This window comes from Chlorocebus sabaeus, chromosome X (genome assembly GCF_047675955.1).
Source record: "Chlorocebus sabaeus isolate Y175 chromosome X, mChlSab1.0.hap1, whole genome shotgun sequence".
NCBI lineage: Eukaryota > Metazoa > Chordata > Mammalia > Primates > Cercopithecidae > Chlorocebus > Chlorocebus sabaeus.
In genome coordinates, this window is record NC_132933.1 from 69568870 (window position 1) to 69588156 (window position 19287).

Genomic DNA, 19287 nt, shown 5'->3' on the forward strand with positions numbered 1-19287 from the left:
TGAAGAAATGTTGTCTCTCAAAATAAAATAAAATAAAATAAAATAAAATAAAATAAAAAATAAAATAAAATAAAATAAGCCAGACATGGTAGCACTTGCCTGTGGTCCCAGCTACTTGGGAGGCTGAGTAGAAGGATTACTTGAGCCTAGCAAGTTGAGGTTGAAGTGAGGAGTGATCATGCCACTGCACTCCAGCCTGGGCTACAGAGTGACACCAAATAACAAATATTTTTGACAAATATTGTCATTTATTTTTCACTGATGTTTTGCTTCCTTTATTTTTGAGAAAAATAATCTACCAAATACCAGTCTAAATAACCATGATTTTTCTCTCATTGTTTCAAATAAAACAACGTGTTGTTTAAGTTTTAAAATGGCTAACATCTTTTACCTCAAACAATCATACAATTGCTTTTTCTGGAGACAACCATCATACTTTAGTATACAACAAAAGTGCTTTATGTCCACGTCCCATTTTATCATAAAAATTATTAAAAAGTTGTATATTCAAGGATTTAGATTTAATAGCCTTGATAGTCTTTACCGCTTCATCAAGAATATTTTTAGCTATAACTGACTTGTTTCTACTTGCATATGTGTGACAGTAAATAACGTAATGACTATTAGCAGTTTGGTACCACTGCCCTGATTTTTTCTAGGGTGCCAGCATTTTTAATTCCTATTGATTTTCTGCCATATGCCAATATCTACACAATAAAAAAAGGCAGATCATATTTTGGCATTTATATGGAAATAATTTTGATGTCACAGACTTTAGGGAAGAGTATCAGTAATCACAAGGACACTTGCACGACTATTTGAGAACCATATTTAGGGGCTTAGAAAAAAAGGAAATATGTGAGAAATATGTGTAATTAAATAACGATTTTACAGAGAAAGTGTAACTTTAGTTGGGATCATAAAGATTGACATTTGGACAGGCAACCATGGGAAGGAAAAGCATTCCCAGTGGTTCCCTCTGCATGAATGTAACTGTTGTGATATATAGGAGAAACAACCATGGGTCTGGTGAAAGATTACAGAGTAAAAGAAAGATGGAAATAAACTACCTGGTTAGGATGAGATATGAGTATAAAATCAGGCACTCTAATAATGAGTGGCATGAAGATAAACAGGTGAGAACTTTTGAATGTGAAGTGAAATATTAGCAATAAGAGGAAATAAAATGCTCAGCAAAATGTAGGCCCTTCATTGTTTATCAGAATTATTAATTAGCAATTTTCAAGTATCTTATTATATAAATTAGGTGGAAACACAAACATGATTTTGCTAAATGGGAAGCATAGTTTCAGAGAGGTGACAAACCAGTAAACACCTTCACAAGCAAACATTACTTTAGTAGTTTTAATTAGTGGATTTGCTCTTATTTAATTTAATTCATTCATTCCTCAATCTTCTGAGAGTCATGTTTGTAAAGAAAATTTTCTGAGACAATTGCTGACATATTTTTTCTTCTTCCTGTGAGAGGGTTTCTTTTGTGTTGATGGTTTACACACTCTGTATAGTCCAATGAAAGGATCAGTGCTTTCTCTCAGCATGGCTCGCAGATGGAAAGCTATGAAAACAACCATATACGTCAGCATTGCTCAAAATGAATACTGATTTGGGAAAAAACAGAATGCTAGAAGGCACTAGAAAGCACTAGAATATACTAATCATGTTTGGATGCAAACAAGAATTTTGGTGATTTATCTGGCCTGAGTGAAGAATGCTGCATGCATTTTTCTTAATAGACTTTGTTTTACTTATAGTTTTAAAAGCAACCAACATTTGCAAACAAACTGCATGTGAGGTATAGTTGCTTTATTTTATTAAGTCAGTCAAACAACAAGTTAGACTAACCCCACTCCCACTCCCAACTAAATTAACAGGTTGATGGAATTTAATAAATTGGTTGTTTTGGTTCATTGGTGATTATTATTGCTTCTTCCTTTTTTCCTTTTCATTATACAAGAAACCCATCTAAACATTTTACAGCAGAAAACCCCAAATAACTTAAGGCCTTGTTTAATATTTTGAGTTTTCCTTATTGATTTGGTTTAAATTACCAATAGGTTCAGTGTTTGGCGAAATCTCTACTTTTATTTAATAGAAGATAAAGGGACCAGGGTGGTGATTGATTCATGCTTGTAATCCCAGCACTGTGGGAGGCCATGGAGGGGGGATCACTTGAGGGTGGGTGGATCACTTGAGCCCAGGAGTTAGAGATCAGCCTGAGCAACATAGTAAGACCTTGTTTCTACAAAACATTTTTTTAAAAAGCCAGGTGTGGTGGTGTATGAAGCTGCAGCTAGCTGTGATTGTACCATTGCACTCCAGCTGGGGCAACAGGGTGAGACACTGCCAAGAAGAAGAAGAAGAAGAAGAAGAAGAAGAAGAAGAAGAAGAAGAAGAAGAAGAAGAAGAAGAAGAAGAAGAAGAAGAAGAAGAAGAAGAAAAGAAGAAGTTCTTTGTAAGTATCTCTGTGACCCCTCAACACTGAGGAAAATAAATGTCACTCCCAAAACAAATAAAACAATAAGACAAATCTTTGCATTTATTCAGAGGTATTCCACCAACTCTTTTAAAGTGGAAATCTATTTATTTTAAAATTTAAAAATGACTTTTTTAAATCACAAAAGCAGTACCTATTCATTACATAAATCTTAAATAATAACATACTCAGTATTTTCAACCTAATATTGGAAGAAAGTCATGCTTTTCTGCAATACTGCAGATTTGCAAGTGTCTCTCCATTGCAATGAAGACAACGTTTACATATACATGTTTTTGCCTACTGAAACCTCAATTCACTATAAGTCAACTAAGCAAAACGTTTTACTAATGTAGGGTTGCCAGATTTATAAAATAAAAATACAGGATGCCCAGCTAAATTCTTTAATTTTCAGTATATGTATGCCTCAAATATCATCTTGTATTTTAATTTGCAACTTCATAGCCTGAACTTTAATATTATTATTTGCCTTAGAATAAAAGGTGAAAAATTAAAAATAACAAAAAAGAGCAAAACAAATTCTTATTATAGAATAAGTAAAACACAAAACAAGCAAATAATTATATTCCAGACCTTAACACACATCTAGCCTACTCTACCATACTTACAGTCCTCCAGTCCTGAACGTTAAGAGGCAGATCCTTATTTAAGTGGAGACATTCAGAGCACAGTTGATCTTATTGTCAGACTGATCTGTCTACCGCTAATTCTCAACTTTCAATTTCTTGTCTTTAAAATTAAGATAATACCTACGTAAGTTGATTGATATAGAAATTAAATGAGATAATATGTGGAAAGTGTTTTACATGTAGTTATCTGTCATTTTCTTCAATCAAGTAAAAGAAGATAAGATTATATTTACTAAATTCTATAGGGGCAAAATCTTGAAGCTATTACATTTTAGACTGTTTTAATTTTTATTATAAAAATTTCAAATATGCACAAAGGTAGAGAAAATAACAACAATAAAATGCCATGTGTTTAGTACCTAGACTCAAAAATTATCAACATTTTACCATTCTCATTCTCCTCCTTTTTTTTTTTTCCTGGAGTATTTTAAGTATATTCTTGAAAAAAATATACTTTTACCCATTCATATTTCAATATGTATTAGAAAGATATTTAACAATAAGGATTAATCCCCTTTTCCAAAAATTAGCTGGAAATTGGAATCTCCTTTCCAATTATTTGCACCTTCCAGTTAATTGGTGTACATTCTAAATTAGATGTCAAAAGGAAGTCAGTAAGGAGATGCTTAGATTTTAGCTCTGCAGACTGGAAATGCAAATAACGTTACAAGATTATATCTTGCATAATAAAAGCACAAAGAAACAAACTTTCACCATCAAAAATTAAAAGCAATTTTATAAAAACAGAAAACAAAATTCTCAGGAAATGAGAAATTTTTACTTGCCATTGCAGTCGTATTTGTGCACCAGTAGGATGAAATTATGTACTTGGAGCTAACGGAAAACTGCTAGTGGATATATTTTACATTTGAAAGTCTTCAGTTTTTGACCAGGCACGGTGGCTCATGCCTGTAATCCCAGCACTGTGGGAAGCCAAGGCGGGCGCATCACCTGAGGTCAGGAGTTTGAGACGAGCCTGACTAACGTGGTGAAACCCAGTTTCCACTAAAAATACAAAAAATTAGCTAGGCATGGTGGTGCGCCTGTAATTCCAGCTACTCGGGAGGCTGAGACAGGAGAATCGCTTGAACTGGGAGGCAGAGCTTTCAGTGAGCTGAGATTGCGCCATTGCACTCCAGCTTGGTCAACAAGGGCGAAACTCAGTCTCAAAAAAGAAAAAAAAAAAAAAAAAAAAAAAAGGCTTCACTTTTTAAGGTTACCTGAAACCTATACATAGTAATAAATGCACTAAACTGGATTATTCTTCTAACAACCTGTTTTTTTCTTTCTCCCTCCTGTGTAAACTTTAATGCTGAATGCACCGTTGTTCACTCATATGTAATATTTAAAGGAAGCAGCTCCATAATGGTAAAGTAAAAGTGAAAAGCCCAAGTGAAAAATAGAATGCACGTGTATAAGCCTTCTACTCGAACGTGTACTGAGAATTAGAAAAAATTTAACCAATATTAATTCACTGAAAATCTTTTAAACTCAGTGGAATAGAGTGGAAAAAAGAGAAGAAATTCAGATTTGGAACACCTAATAAACGTTCTCAAGTTCCACTACTAACTAGCTGGATGGACGGAACAAGGACGATGTGAAGATGAATGCCCTCCACTTTAAAAACATTACGTACAAGACATTGTTTTTATTGTTATATACAACTATTTTTTTTTAAGTGTTAGAAAGAATCTTATAGCTTTATTGAAACAGCTAAGCTGCCAGGTGATTTAGAGGTTGCTGTGGTAACTGTTTCCCACCTAATAGCAGAATATGCGAATATAAATAAGCATGCAAGTTGAATGTATCAATGCCTGAGGGCAGCATATAAATCCACCATCTATTTCAGCATCTATTTTCAGAAATTGTGCAGTTTTACCCAAATATGCTTGCATTCAGATGCCTTCTTTTTCCTCCCTTTTGTTACCTCTAACCCGGTTTGTGTTTGTACACCCTTCTGACCCCGGAGATGAGGTGATAATGGAGAGATCCTTGTGGGGAGCAGGGAGAATGATTGATGAATTTTCGAATAGGCTTAATTGAAAAACAAAGCTAGTTACATTTTATCATTTGCTGTAAACATTCTTTGAACAGAGTGGAATTACAGATTTTTCCTTGTAAAATCAATGAGTGCTTTGTACTTTAACTGGGAATTTATTAGCCTCTACATTCAATAAGTTTGCATCACTAATGTGAATCAAACCACTACAGTCTGCTCAAATACTTTTGATTTTGGCATCTGAGAAGAACTTTGTTGGGATGTGTGTTCCCTACGTGCAGGTAATATTGAACTGGAAACGGGAAGCAAGTCCAAATGGGAACAGATGTCTTCTCCACTACCAGTTTCCAGTTTCAAGTTCAATATCTGCACATACCAAGTACAATCAGTGTTTTATTTAAATATGTAAATGTATTAAATTTACACCAGTGAATTTTAGGAATGGAGCCTTTATGGGACCTCTTTTCCGACTTGCTTCTCCACTCCATTTTAAAATTCTCTACTGGAGTTTTCCTTCCTCTACCACAGTGCCTGCATTTTGCAAAGTAATTCATGAATGCAGCTAAAAAGAGAAGCGTTTAACAGCTAATCTGCATTTTTTTGCTTCAGCATAATATCGATCTGACAGTAACAGTTTTGATAAGGTGCACTTTTTGCAGGGTGGAACAAAGAGCAATAAATTAGTTTTGAACTTCTATGATCTTGTATTATAGAGTCTACAACAGACGTTGTATTCAAATCAATTGTCAAAGTGAAGAAGGATTAATAACTGTTGTACTATATAACCTTTTACATAACTGCAGGCTGAGGAAGGGAAAACTTTAAGATCTACTGCCGGTATTTCATTATTGTAATTCCTAATAGAAGACCCTTTTCATTATAGAAAAAGGGGGGAAAATAACATCTTAGTTTGTAGATTTGTTTGTAGAACTTGTTTTAATTTCTCTTGACATTATTGGGAGATGAAGTTGAAAGTAGACCCAGAGAAGAAAATTCCCAAGAGAAATTTTGGATTATGAGGTCAAAGAAAAGAATAAATAGCAGAGATGTTGCTTTTCAGAGACATTGCATTAGATTACATGGCCTTTCTATTGTTTTATCACTGATAAAGTGCCTTTGTCTGAAAATCTTGAAAATTTCTATAGATCGAGTAATGGTAGTGGGTCTTAGGGTCATAAGTAGATGATTCTGGAATCAATATTGCTTTTTACAGAGAAAGAAACTGAGTCACAAAATGTTTCAATAACTGCTTCAAGATAATTACCCAGCTCAGTGATTCTGTCCTATAATTTAGTGTCTGAATGAAGAAGAAACCTAGACCTTCAGACTCCTATGTTAAATCATCATACTCTACTTACCTCCACTTGGTGATTATGGCCCTTTCACAGAAATTCTAAAATAAAGTTAACCTCACTGTTGCTAAGAATTTTTGTACAATATAGAAAAGGACAGCATCTTTGTTGTCAAAGACCAGTAGAATATGATTCACTACGGCAAAGGCAAGGAGGCTTTTCATTTTAGATTGCAGCTTGGCTGGAAGACATTGAAAGTATTCGAAACCATGTGGAGTCAGACAGCTCCCCAAGATGCCAAGGCCTAAAATAATACAGTGACAGGACGATACTCTAAAATGGGCTTTAGAATCAACTTCAGAAACAGAACAGAGAATTAGGAGTCAGGAGACTTAAACTCTAGTCCCTGACCAGCTGTGAGGCTTTGGACAATTCCTCTCTCATTGCTCCCATTTTTCTATCTTTAAAAGTATTAAAAGGAGGAAGTTAGGTTAGAATTAGTGACTCTCCTTGCTTATTCAGATCAGGATTCAATCAAATATCATGAATTTTTTTTTCTAATGTAATAGACCCACACCATTTTGTTCTTTATAAATGAGTTTTTGAAGAGATGGGAACCATGATTCTACAGAATGTTTGATCTTCTAGATTTAATGACTTCCTTTCTTGTAGTATGTAATTCATTGCTCACATCCCTGAATTTCCTGTGAAGTGAAAGTTAGGTTTAAAAGCTGTATGAGATTTTTGGCAAGTACGTTGCATAGGTGCTGCTTCACACATTATACTGCATTTTATCAAGAGGCTCATACTGACTGCTTATCCACTATTAGTGATCATAAGTAATTGTTGTTTAGGGTGGTAAGAACTTTGTACCTACAACGTAAACTTTTAATTTCCCCTTAAAACTAGCAAGTGCTTGTGGCCATGACATTTTTGAAGTCTGAAATAGTAAGGATAAAAACTTTATTAAAAATATCCCAAAATGTGGTTTATTACGTTTTCTAATTCTTTCCACAAATCCTTTTAAATTAACTTTTGGTGTTTGAGACTGTCCTTTCTCTTCTATTATACTTTTACTTTCTCTATGAAACATTGGCAAGTAACTGGTGATATGTTATTTTAAGAAATGTCCTTGTAAAAAAAAATCCAAATATTTGATTTTAATGATAATAATAAATAACAAGAAATTACCTAGAAATTAATTTTTAAAGGAACAATTTTAATAGTAAACAATGGTTTTCAAGACCATATATAGGAACAGAATTTATTTTGCAAAATTCTCTTAAAACAAGTTTTTTTTTTAAGTTAACCTTTTTTTTCTTTTGCAGTGTAGTATTGAGATTTATGTATGCTTACATATATTTTTTTCAGCTCATTTGCCGCAGAGTACCTCACCTAATTATATAAACGTCCCTTTTCTCTGTGTATTTATATATTGTATGTGTTAATTTTACTGGCCTAGGAAGGACTGTTAAAACTGCAGAACGGCCTAGTTCAGGTTTGTCTTCAATGAATTGAGTTGCCCTATCAATTGGAGGGTCATAAGCAGGTATGCTTAATGGGAAATAATTATTGTAACAAGCCTCTGTGAAAAAAATTACACAAAAATTGCTTCTGAGGAATTTTTTTAATTACTGATTTTTAATAAACTCATCTACTTGACTGAAGATTTGAATGTAGAAACAAAAGAATCTAAAATTGCCTTAGGGAGTGAGGTCAGGTGAAGGTTAGTCAAAGGAAGGGGGAATTAAATGGCATTCATGGCTTTGGAAAATGTTTAATCATTGCACACACATACACACTTAGCATCAGAGCACTGATAGGTAGGCTCTGTAAATATGATTTTATAAAATTAGATGAATGTTTCCTTTTATTCTTATGATTTGGCTTTCTGAGTGTATTTCACTTCATAATAGAATTTTGAAATTTGAAAGATAGGGAATGTTAAAACAACTATGGGGTATTAAGATATTCAAGTTATTATTTTGGCTTAGAATGAGGATTAATTTTAGTAGAACACTGAAAGAAGGCTTTATGTATTTAGAATTTGTAGGGGACATTAATGAGGAGGAATATGCAGAATTTCTATAATCAAATGTTCTAGTCCATAAAAAAAGTAGAAATAGTGACTAGTTTCTATACACACTTAGCTGGAAATTGAGGATGTAAGCAGAAATTCCTTTTATTATGAAGCAGTTGGTTATAAACAAGAATGTTTTATTCTCAACATAGGACAGTTTCTTATGAAGAAATACTTCAAATGGGTTGTATGTTCTCAGGCAATATTTTAGTAGTTAAAAACGCCTGATTAAATATTAATTCATCCCATTTTTTGCTGATTTTTACTCTACTTTTTCTAGATTAAAAGCAAAATTAAATTAATAAACAAATCTTAAAAATATGTTGCTTTAAGATTGATGAGCTTTCTTTAAAAAATTTTCTGTTAAGTATACTTAATTTTTGCAACAATCTTTTGGATACTTTAATAAGATGGGGTCAACCTTTAGTAACTTTATTACTCCCTGAGACAATTGCCTCACGGTAAGACAATCTTTATTTCTTTTCATTTGACTATATACAATTAATGTTGTTTAGAGATTTTGTGGATGTAAGACAGGGATTTCTTCCTTTTTCTACTTCCACCAACTATGTTGCTGAAGAAGAAGGCAGTGAGGATGAAGAGACTAAAGTTTCACTTCATTATTATTAACATGAAAATCTGGAAAAAGTATTTTAAACTCTCTAAAATTATTAGATCACCAGCAGTTATTATATTAATTTTCTAATAAAATCTTCTGAAGAATTCCTTCTTACACCAACAGTGATAACTGCAATGCAATTTATCTGAGGATACACTGGCAGACCTTTGCAGATTTAATAAAAATGGATTTAAAGAAATTATACTGAGCAAAAAGCCTTTTATGTGAAACAAAACTGATGAATTTTGCACCGTGTTGGTTTGCAAAATTATGGAAAGGAAAAAAAAAAGTGGTGTGCTGTTATAACTTTGCCGAGTTTCTTCCTCCTCAAAAAATCTGTTTTTCTCTTTTCAAATTTCCCCTTTGTGGCACAAAATAAAGCTAGTGAGATAGATTTGCAGAATAGAGACAACTAATATGTCCAGAATCTAGAATACTTTAATATTTCTAGGATCTGCATTTTTACCATATAAAAGCCTTTAGTGTCTTATCTGGAAGATGCTATCAAAAGTAGTATTATGAGAAAATGATGTGCTTTTTTGTTTTAAATTTTGGAACACCAAAATAACTCAGTATTTGTTAACTTGGTTAAAAACCCTATCTATTTTGTAAAAAAAAAAAGAAAGAAAAAAAAGAAAACAAAACAAAAGAAAAAAGAAATCAAACCAACAACCTAGGAAAAACTGTCCAGCCCTTAGTATTGCTCCCAGAATAACTGTTACTCATTTCTCTTTTATTTGGAGATGAAGAAGAAAATGTTCTCCTACTTTTAGACAATGGGAAAATATATTAGTATAGCTGTGTACTTAGAACTAAGTTTTACAGAAGGGAAGGCTAGTCAAAAAGAGAGTTAAGAAAAAAATCTGAGCATGGTTTTTACTTATTTTATGGGATTTATCATTTAGGCCAGGTTTATGAAATTATGAGTGACTCAAAGTGGAGCTAACAATCAGACAGAAAGGACTTATTTAATGACCGATAAGTTAATGCGGTTTGAGGGGGAGTTTTTATTATTCTTGAATTTTTAATTAACTCATAAATGCAGATGAATATTGTGCCTAAAGAAAATGAACAAGTCACACAATCTCACTATTTGTTCCTTTACCTATACAGATAGAGAAAATAATATCTACTAATACGGTTATTGTGAATGTTCGAATGGGAAGAAAGAATTTTAAGTTGTATCTGATTGGAAGCGTTTGTATAGATCTAAAACAAAGGAGTAAAATGAAGTAATTGTCCAGAGAATCTGGGTAGAAAACTCACTTTAGTCTTCTTTATTTGATATTTTTAAAGGAAATATTTGTGATTTGAGCCAACTTTATATTTGAGCCTTTGTTTTTATGCAAATTCTATAAAAATACATTTTTTACTCTCATAAAAAATTTCAAAAGCTGCAAAATGCTACTTTATTCCTTTTAGCATTTAAACCTCTTATTCCTTGTAGAACTTAATAGGGCGCATCAGAACCTGAAAAAAAGTATAGCAACTGTTTCTGTCTGTATAAAATGAAGGTAACAGGATTGTAGTAGGGATCAGCTCCTATAATATGCATAAATATGCTTTACAGAAAAAAAAAGATTTTATACAAATTTTAATTATGTTTTTCTCTTATTTATGCTGGCTCTTGTACATTGAGAGATATTATCAGGAGAACTTCTTCCAAGGAAGTTTTCTTGTCATGAGCCTGGGTTTGCAATGAGCCAGTCACACTTACCTGGTTTCCCTTGTGACAAAATTAGGCGTTTGCCATTTGGCTCACTAGGGTGATGGCTGCAATTTGTGTTATTGAAAATAAGTGATGCTAATTGGCCCATGTGGAGATAAGTCTTGTCGCCTTGGTCTCATTAATGCCATGATTTAGCCAACAGAGCTAAGCAGCAACGAACTCAATGATGGAGCTACTAACTTCCCATTGCATTATTTTCCCACACTCTCAGCTTTCTCACATTTACATTTTTCACTATATTCACAAAAAAAGTATATTTATGCCCCTAAAGATTTTTCGGATTCTAAAAAGTCTGACAGTGAAACTTTATCATACAGAAAGTTGTTTGCAAATGTGCTTGAAACTTAATAAAAATGTATAGCTTGAGAGACTTGGCAGTGTTTTAATATATGCACCTCCCAAGTTTTACCCAGCTGGAAGGAGGAAACCCTGATGAATTTTTATGCCTCTTGGAGAGCTAATAACAATATTTGTTGAAGGGAGGATTCTTTCGGGAGCCCTTGAGGAAAAATACTATTCTCCTCTTTGAGTCGGTGAAATTTGAAGAACAACTTCAAGCAGCAACACTGTTGTCAAAAGAAACAGATGGGGCAGTTTCTGAGGTCATTTCTTACAGTATCTAAAATTAATTTACAGTAAAATATCTACCTAACTAGAGGCTAATTCCTTTTAAGAATTTCTGAACTGGAAAATGAGCTCACCAGCTTCCTGCTTCAAATTTCTCTTTGTAGAACCGATCAAGCGGAAGGATGGGTATTATCTGAAATGTAGATCTGAAAAAAGAACATTAACAATAATGACATTTCTTCACGGTGCTCATTTAGAAATATGAGTGTAACAAGAGTGTGTACATAGAAGATGCCTTCACTTAAAACCCATCTGTCCTCAATGGGGTCATCAAAAGGTCAGATATTGTGTCACCTTGGGCCATTTAGCAGAAACTAAAGCTTTCTTTCCAACCTTTAGGCCTTCTTTTATTTCCTGGAGACTGGTTTTCCCTTGGCAACAATTCAAAGTGCTAATTCCATAGGTTGAAGGCCTTTAAAATGGAAAATGAAAATCCCTCTTGACTCCCTGTAGTTGATTAATTTGCACTAAATGTGGGTGAGAGACAAGAAAAGCTGTCATTTTTTTTTTCCAAAAGAAGAAAAGAACAGTGGGGCAGAACTGATTGCAATTAAATATATGTTTTAACAAACATGAGAGAGAATTAAGGAAAACAAATATGTATAGAATATCCAATTGACTGTGTCTTCAAGTTTATGGGTTTTTTTTAAGTATAAAATAATAAGATTTCTTATGTTTATCATCATGTTGTTTGTTGATTCATATTACAAATACTGGAAGCATTTATGTTTTTCATATTTGCTTTTTGAACTTCCTCAGAGATGTGTTGTGACTGAGAAGTTACTCTCGACTCACTCCCTCCCCCTCCCCACCCCCCCACACATACATAATGGTACGTGATATATCATTAATGCAAACCAAAGTTTTGGCAAATATGTGTGACTGTGAATATTTGGAATCATCACTCATGATGAAAAACTCTTTGTCTCTTTGTCACAATGTTGGTTTGAAACAAATGGTTTCAGCACTAATGAAGAGTATAGCCCAGACAAAATACTTAATCAGCAGGTAATATTGTATGACTGTGTTGGTATGAAAGGAGAGTGACCAGTTTTTATCATTTTTTATAGTTTTGGTTTCTGTTAAAGCTATATAGGTAAATGACACTCAAAGAAGTAAATAGTAGTACGCTATAAAACACAAAAGAGCTTTTAGAGACCATCTAGTCCAACCGCTTGTTCAACGGAAATAAAATGGAAACTCAATAAAAGTAGTCATCTCATTAAACACAGAAAGGTTATTAGTATGTAGTTTCCCAGACCTATGATTCCTTCCACTACATTATGCAAATGCTATAGGTTTACCCTGTCTTATCTTCAGCCACTCCTCTTCTTGATCTCTTATTTGTTAGTTTGCTTGCTTGTTTTGTTTATAGACAATATGCAACTTGAAAAATTTGTAGGTCGAAATAATAGTTTATTCGTATCATATGAAGACAATCTCTGTTCTATAAGAATCAGAGAATGTTAGAGTTGGAAAAGACTGTGCTGAGTATAGAAATCCGTTTCTCGGTATCCTTGTTGAGAAGTTATTTTGTTTTTGCTTGGACACTTCAGAATGGGAGCTCATTTTTTCTTTTTTTTACAAGGAAGGCTATTTTATTATCTGATAACATTGTTAGAAAGTTTTAAAGTATTATACTAACCTTTGTCTCTTTGTGATTTGCATCTATAGTTCTTTACTTTTCTTCTACATAGGACCATATAGAGCCACTTTTATTTTTGTTTCATGTGACAGCATTTCTACACTTGAGCAAATTTAATCATGCCCTTCTTGCCTTCTAACGTCTCCCAATTCCTTATGTGAGAGCATTTCCAGATCTTTCAAGATCCCATGGACTTTTTTCTGCATGGTGTTCAGTGGGTCAATACTCCTCTTCGAAATGGATGACAATTTACAGATTTATTTTGAGGAGTGCAGAATGCAGAAGGACAACTTTGGTCCAGAGATATATATATATTTTTTTTCTATCATGGGCAATTAGTATTTTGAGTGTTTACTATGAGTCAGAAACTGCTATGTACTTTATATGAATTATTGAATTTAATCTTCAACATTACCCCATGAGCTAGGTACTTTAATTATTTCTATATCATACATGACAACACCGAGGACCAGAGACATTGAGTTAGTTATTCAACGGCTCATAGTTAATAAATGGTAGGCATGAAACCAAAATTTCTTAACTTTCAAAATTGGAGTGTGGACTGCTACCTTATGCTGCCTCCTATACAAACTGAGTGACTTATTTGCCTACCCTCCTACTGTTGGTTCATTTTAATATTGTACATAATCTGGTCGGGCAGGGTGGGTCACACCTGTAATCCCAGCACTTTGGGAGGCCGAAGCGGGTGGATCATCTGAGGTCAGGAGTTCGAGACCAGCCTGGCCAACATGGTGAAATGCCATCTCTACTAAAAATGCAAAAGTTAGCTGGGCGTGGTTGTGCACCTGTAATCCCAGCTACTCCGGAGACTGAGGCAGGAGAATCGCTTGAACCAGGGAAGCAGAGTTGCAGTGAGCCAAGATTGTGCTACTGCACTCTAGCCTGGGTGACAGAGCAAGACTCTGTCTCTCTCTCTCTCCCTCTCTCTAAATATATATATATAGTACATAATCTTAAATTATTCTGTTTCACACAAATAACAATTAAATTTAGTTTGTACTTGTACACCGGGCTTATAATCAATTGCTAGTAGACAATTATATTTTTTCTTTTCCGTTTTTCATCCTGAAAGTATTGCTCTAACCGTCTAAATTTTTGAATACTACTTCCTCTCTTAGATGTGTCATTTATCGTGTCGACTAACAAACCATTAACATCTTTAATTAAATTATCTATAAATATTGGACAGAACAGGGAAAGCCTTTCAGGTTGATATAAATTTGTTACCTCATATTGTATATGAATATCCAATCAGGTGCAACATCACCTTATAGTACTGTCATATAGCTTATGTTTTCCATGTCATTCACAAGGATATTACAGGAAACTGTCAAGTACCTTGCTAAAATAAAGCTACCTTGTGGTTATAGCATCCTCCAATTAATTCAATAATTATTTATTTAACATCTACTACACAAGAATGGGATGAAAAGATAACTACTGACCTTAAAGCACTCATTGTCTTGTAAAGAAAAGAAGATTGTAAAATAGGCTGGATGCTGCGGTTTATGACTGTAATCCCAGCACTTTGAGAGGTTAAGACAGGCAGATCACTTGAGTCCAGGAATTCGAGGCCAGCCTTAGCAACTTGGTGAAACCCTTTGTCTACATAAAAATACAAAAATTAGCTGGGTGTGGTGGTGCTTGCCTATATTCTCAGCTATTCAGGAGGCTGAGGTGGGAGGATTATTTGAACCCAAGAGGTTGAAGCTGCAGTAAACTGAAATAGTGCCATTGCACTCCAGCCTGTGTGACAGAGTGAGACCTTGTCTTAAAAAAAAAAAGAAGACTGTGATACAATTAACTCTAATGGACCTTAATCTGTTTAAAAACAGAGGTACAAATAATATGCTTTGATGGTCAAAGGGAAGAGGAATTATTTCCAATTTATGAAGAGAAAAAGAATGTTTATCAATCTAAGGAAACTCCAAAAAGGGAGGTTTACTTAATTTGGGGATTGCCTATTGGTAAATCAATTCTAAATCTTGGTGATTGTTTCCACTTCTGTCACAAAGTATAAATCCTTAGCCGTACTTTTCTGTCAAAAGAATCACTTGTTGGATATTTGATAATTTATGCTAGGGTAAGTCAGTTTGGCAAGCTTAATGTCTTGGAACTTAAGACACAGTTATTCTGTGTTCTTTCCAAAAACATATGAAGTCGTCTCTTCAAACTACCTACTTGAGGACTTTTCTAGTAACCTCAAGGAGTGTTTTCTTATCTTTACGGGTCATTTGCATCACAAAGGATCACTTCAACAAAACTTTTTAACAAAAACTTTTTTAACAAAACTTTTCCAATGTGGCTTCCTCTCAGAATTCTACTTCTCACAGGGGGCTCTGCCCTTTTGTTGTTTGGAATATTTTAAACTCCTTTGAGCAGACAGAACAGAACCATTTAAAAACATAACTACACAGTGTTTTCCTCAAACATGCATACAATATTTACAAATTAAGCCTATGTCTATATGGTGCTAAAATATCTGCTGAGTTCCGTCTTACTTATTGTTTTGTTGTCGCTGTTGTTGTTGTTGTTATATAGATATAGTGACCATGTGCCCTGAGTTTAAAAAGATGATTTTAATTTCAAATAGTTTGTCTCATTGCCCCCATAATTATGCTTATATCTGTAGAAACATGTGTCCTATTTTGAGGAGGGGGGAAAAAGTTTATCTGCTTACTTTATCGATAAAATATTTTAAAGATTGAATTATTTACATGGGCCAGATATTTTGGTGTTCTGTAGATGAACCCTCGATGTCATTAGAATATGATATGTTGGATACGTTGCTCTTTCTATTCATGTCTCTCTCCTTCACCTAACACATGGTTTGAGAACTCATAAGCAAACCAAAAGCTAAAACAATTAATCTTGGCAGCACTAAAGCTTATTGGGTTCATTATTATAAAAAACACGATGTAGATAAGAATATTTTAAAATGTAATTCAAAAGACAATGGCAGAGACACAGTCACTCTTTTAATGTTTCTTAACGCTCCACAAGGCAGATCACCATATTGAGGCACATAAAATTATTAATTATTGAACATGTTCTCTACATGAAGGAGCAGTCACTCATCACCTCTGAGCCTCTGTTTCCTTTTTTATAAAATGAGAATGACAATAAATAACAGCACCTATCCCACTAAGGTGTTATAAAAATTAAGTAAAATAATTTAAAATTGTTTAGTGATCCTGCTACAAAGGAAGTACACCATGAATATTAGTTACTAATATCATTATAACCAGGAAACATATTTTTTTAATAATTCAATGTAAGGATTGTATAATACATTCAGGCAAAAGGAGGGTTTGGAGTTGAGCTTATAGTTAAGAGAACAGGCAAAACTGATGACAAGAAAAAACCTTAGAGGAAATAGATCTTGAACAATGAATTAAAGAAAGGAAAATATAAATTACATGGATAGATAGGAAAACAAGGGGCGACACATACAAAAAGACACACTTGACTGTTACGTGAACACTAAAACCTGATTTATTGTAATAAACACAATATTCTATGTACTAATCTAGCGCATTGCCAATCAAATGTCATAATTTTAGTTTGTCATTATTTCAGGTAGTTTTTGTTTTGTTTTGTTTTGTTTTTTTGAGACAGAGTCTCACTCTGTCGCCCAGGCTGGAGTGCAGTGGCACGATCTTGGCTCACTGCAACCCCTGCCTCCCAGGCTTTAGCGATTCTCCTGCCTCAGCTTCCCCAGTAGCTGGGACTACAGATGCGTGCCACCACGCCTGGCTATTTTTTTTGTATTTTTAATAGAGACGGGGTTTCACCGTGTTAGCAGGATGGTCTCCATCTCCTGACCTCATGATCCGCCCATCTTGGCCTCCCAAAGTGCTGGGATTACAGGCGGGAGCCACGGAACCTGGCCTCAGGTAGTCTTTTTAAAGCCACATCTAGTTACAATAGTCGAATTCAAAAAGTTGAACTAATCAGCCACCTGAACCTACTGTTACTAGGGTCACTCTTTTATGGGGTACCTCATATCAGTCTCTGTAATTTTTTTTCAATTTCTGTCCTTTACCAAACTTTTACTTAGAATTGTGATCTTTGACATCTGTGGTCTGTATTTTGAGTTTTTACATGGTTGATTGGTGATATCTGGGTGAAGAATACTTATGGTAACAATTTCTTAATAGCATTTATTATGCAATAATTCCTGGACTTAGTACCTTAGATCAATTACCTCATTACGTATCTCATAAGGTAATCTTATTATCATCCTTATTTTACAGATGAAGAAATGAAGGCTTGGAATGGACAAGTAACTTATTGAAGGACACATAGCTAAGTGGTAATAGTTGGATTTTGAACTTAGGCAGTTTGGCACTTGATTCTATTTTACTACATCACACTGCTGCCTATTAGAAAGTTCAATGACTGATAATATTGCCTAACAAATAATAAATTCATTATAAACATTTATTGAATGAATGAGAGAGAATGAATGAATTAATGTTGATATGAGTTAAACTTGTAGAACAATCTCACTATGCTAGTATTGTTATAAGGAAGAAAACTAGGTAATTATTCACTACACTTAATCCATATTAATGACCAGGCCAGGTCAAACACTCATTTATGACTCAATATTATCTTCTTTTTTTGACCAGCTATTATAATTACCTAAACCATACACTGAGAATTTCCTAAAACAAAGCAAAAGGAAGAAGGTATAATATCAGATACATTTGGTGTCTAACTCAAGACCAATATTTCACATTTCAAGTTATTCCACAGACCAGTATAATCTAAATTTATTACTAAAGATGCCAACAGACATGGAAAAGAGAAAAAAATTAAGAAAGTCATAATATAACCACTGTCAAAGCAGATGGGGTGGAAAGGAATCTAGGAACTAAACATTTGACTTTCCTGGACTAATCCATGAGATTATTGTTTAGAAGGATTGCTCTCTTCTGCACAATTCAAGTTTACCTCATACTATTTGTGTGTGTTTCTCTATGTCTATCGCTACTGAGTTTTCTAGTTTGACAATGGACATTATTCTGGTGAGCTAGCTAATTTCCAAGACTCCCTTTTATTTCATAACAGATAGAATTAGCCACAATTTCTATTTCACACTGCCTATGTGTAGACACAGGGATCATTCAATTTGCGAGAAGAAAAAGAAGTTACCGTGTTGGAGAGGAATTTCCAAAAGCTCTCTCTTCATTTCTGACATAATGTGAAAGCTCAAGGAATGTAATTAGAGTTTCTTTTATGACACAGCGAAGTATAGTCATGAACTTTACAAAGTTACTGCCACCTAGATACTTTGGGTTCAATATGGGAATGCCTCATACAAGAGATTCATTGACACCTATCCATTTATCTATGTATCTGTGTATCTATCTAATCACGTATCTATATTTGGTAATATGTTTTTATCTTTAAAACAAGAAAACGGGAGTCTGAAATTTGTGTACTGAATTCCTCTGGCTTTATTTTTAAAAAGCTAGGCTTTATTTCATCAAATCAGTAAGTTTCATATTTGTGTTTTGCTTCCTTTTTTCTGTCTCTATTTCAAAGGTAGATCAGACACTACTCTATTGAATAAAAGTTTAATTGAATGAAATAATCATTTTTCAGTTTCACTGCAGTGGAAAATGGAATAATCTCTTAGTTTGCTGATTATGCTATTAAAATTAGCCAGAAAATATTTCTTTTTACTGAATTTGTTTTTACGTCAATATATATTCTTTAAATGTTTTACAATTAGCCCATCTATGTACACTTTGAAGTAATGACCTTTTGAAATATTCTTATATTCTAATATTAATATTTATATTCTTTTCTGAATTTGAAACTTTGTGCATAGTGTATGTAAGTTCAGTGGCTTCAGGTCTGAAACTTAATTTTTCTCAGTATAACAGCATTAGCATTCAGCTGTGAGTATGTAAGATAATAGTATTAAAAGCAACTTCCATTCTGTTGTCATGGATGCAGCACAGCCCAATACTGGTGACACTATACCACTAGCCTTTGTACAATCTCATTTTATCTACTAATTTTAATTTCATTACATGTAAAATTAAATCACTATACAAAAAAAGTTGTGATTTATTTGATATTTGAGGCATTAAAATGTTAGAATCTATTGGTTATTT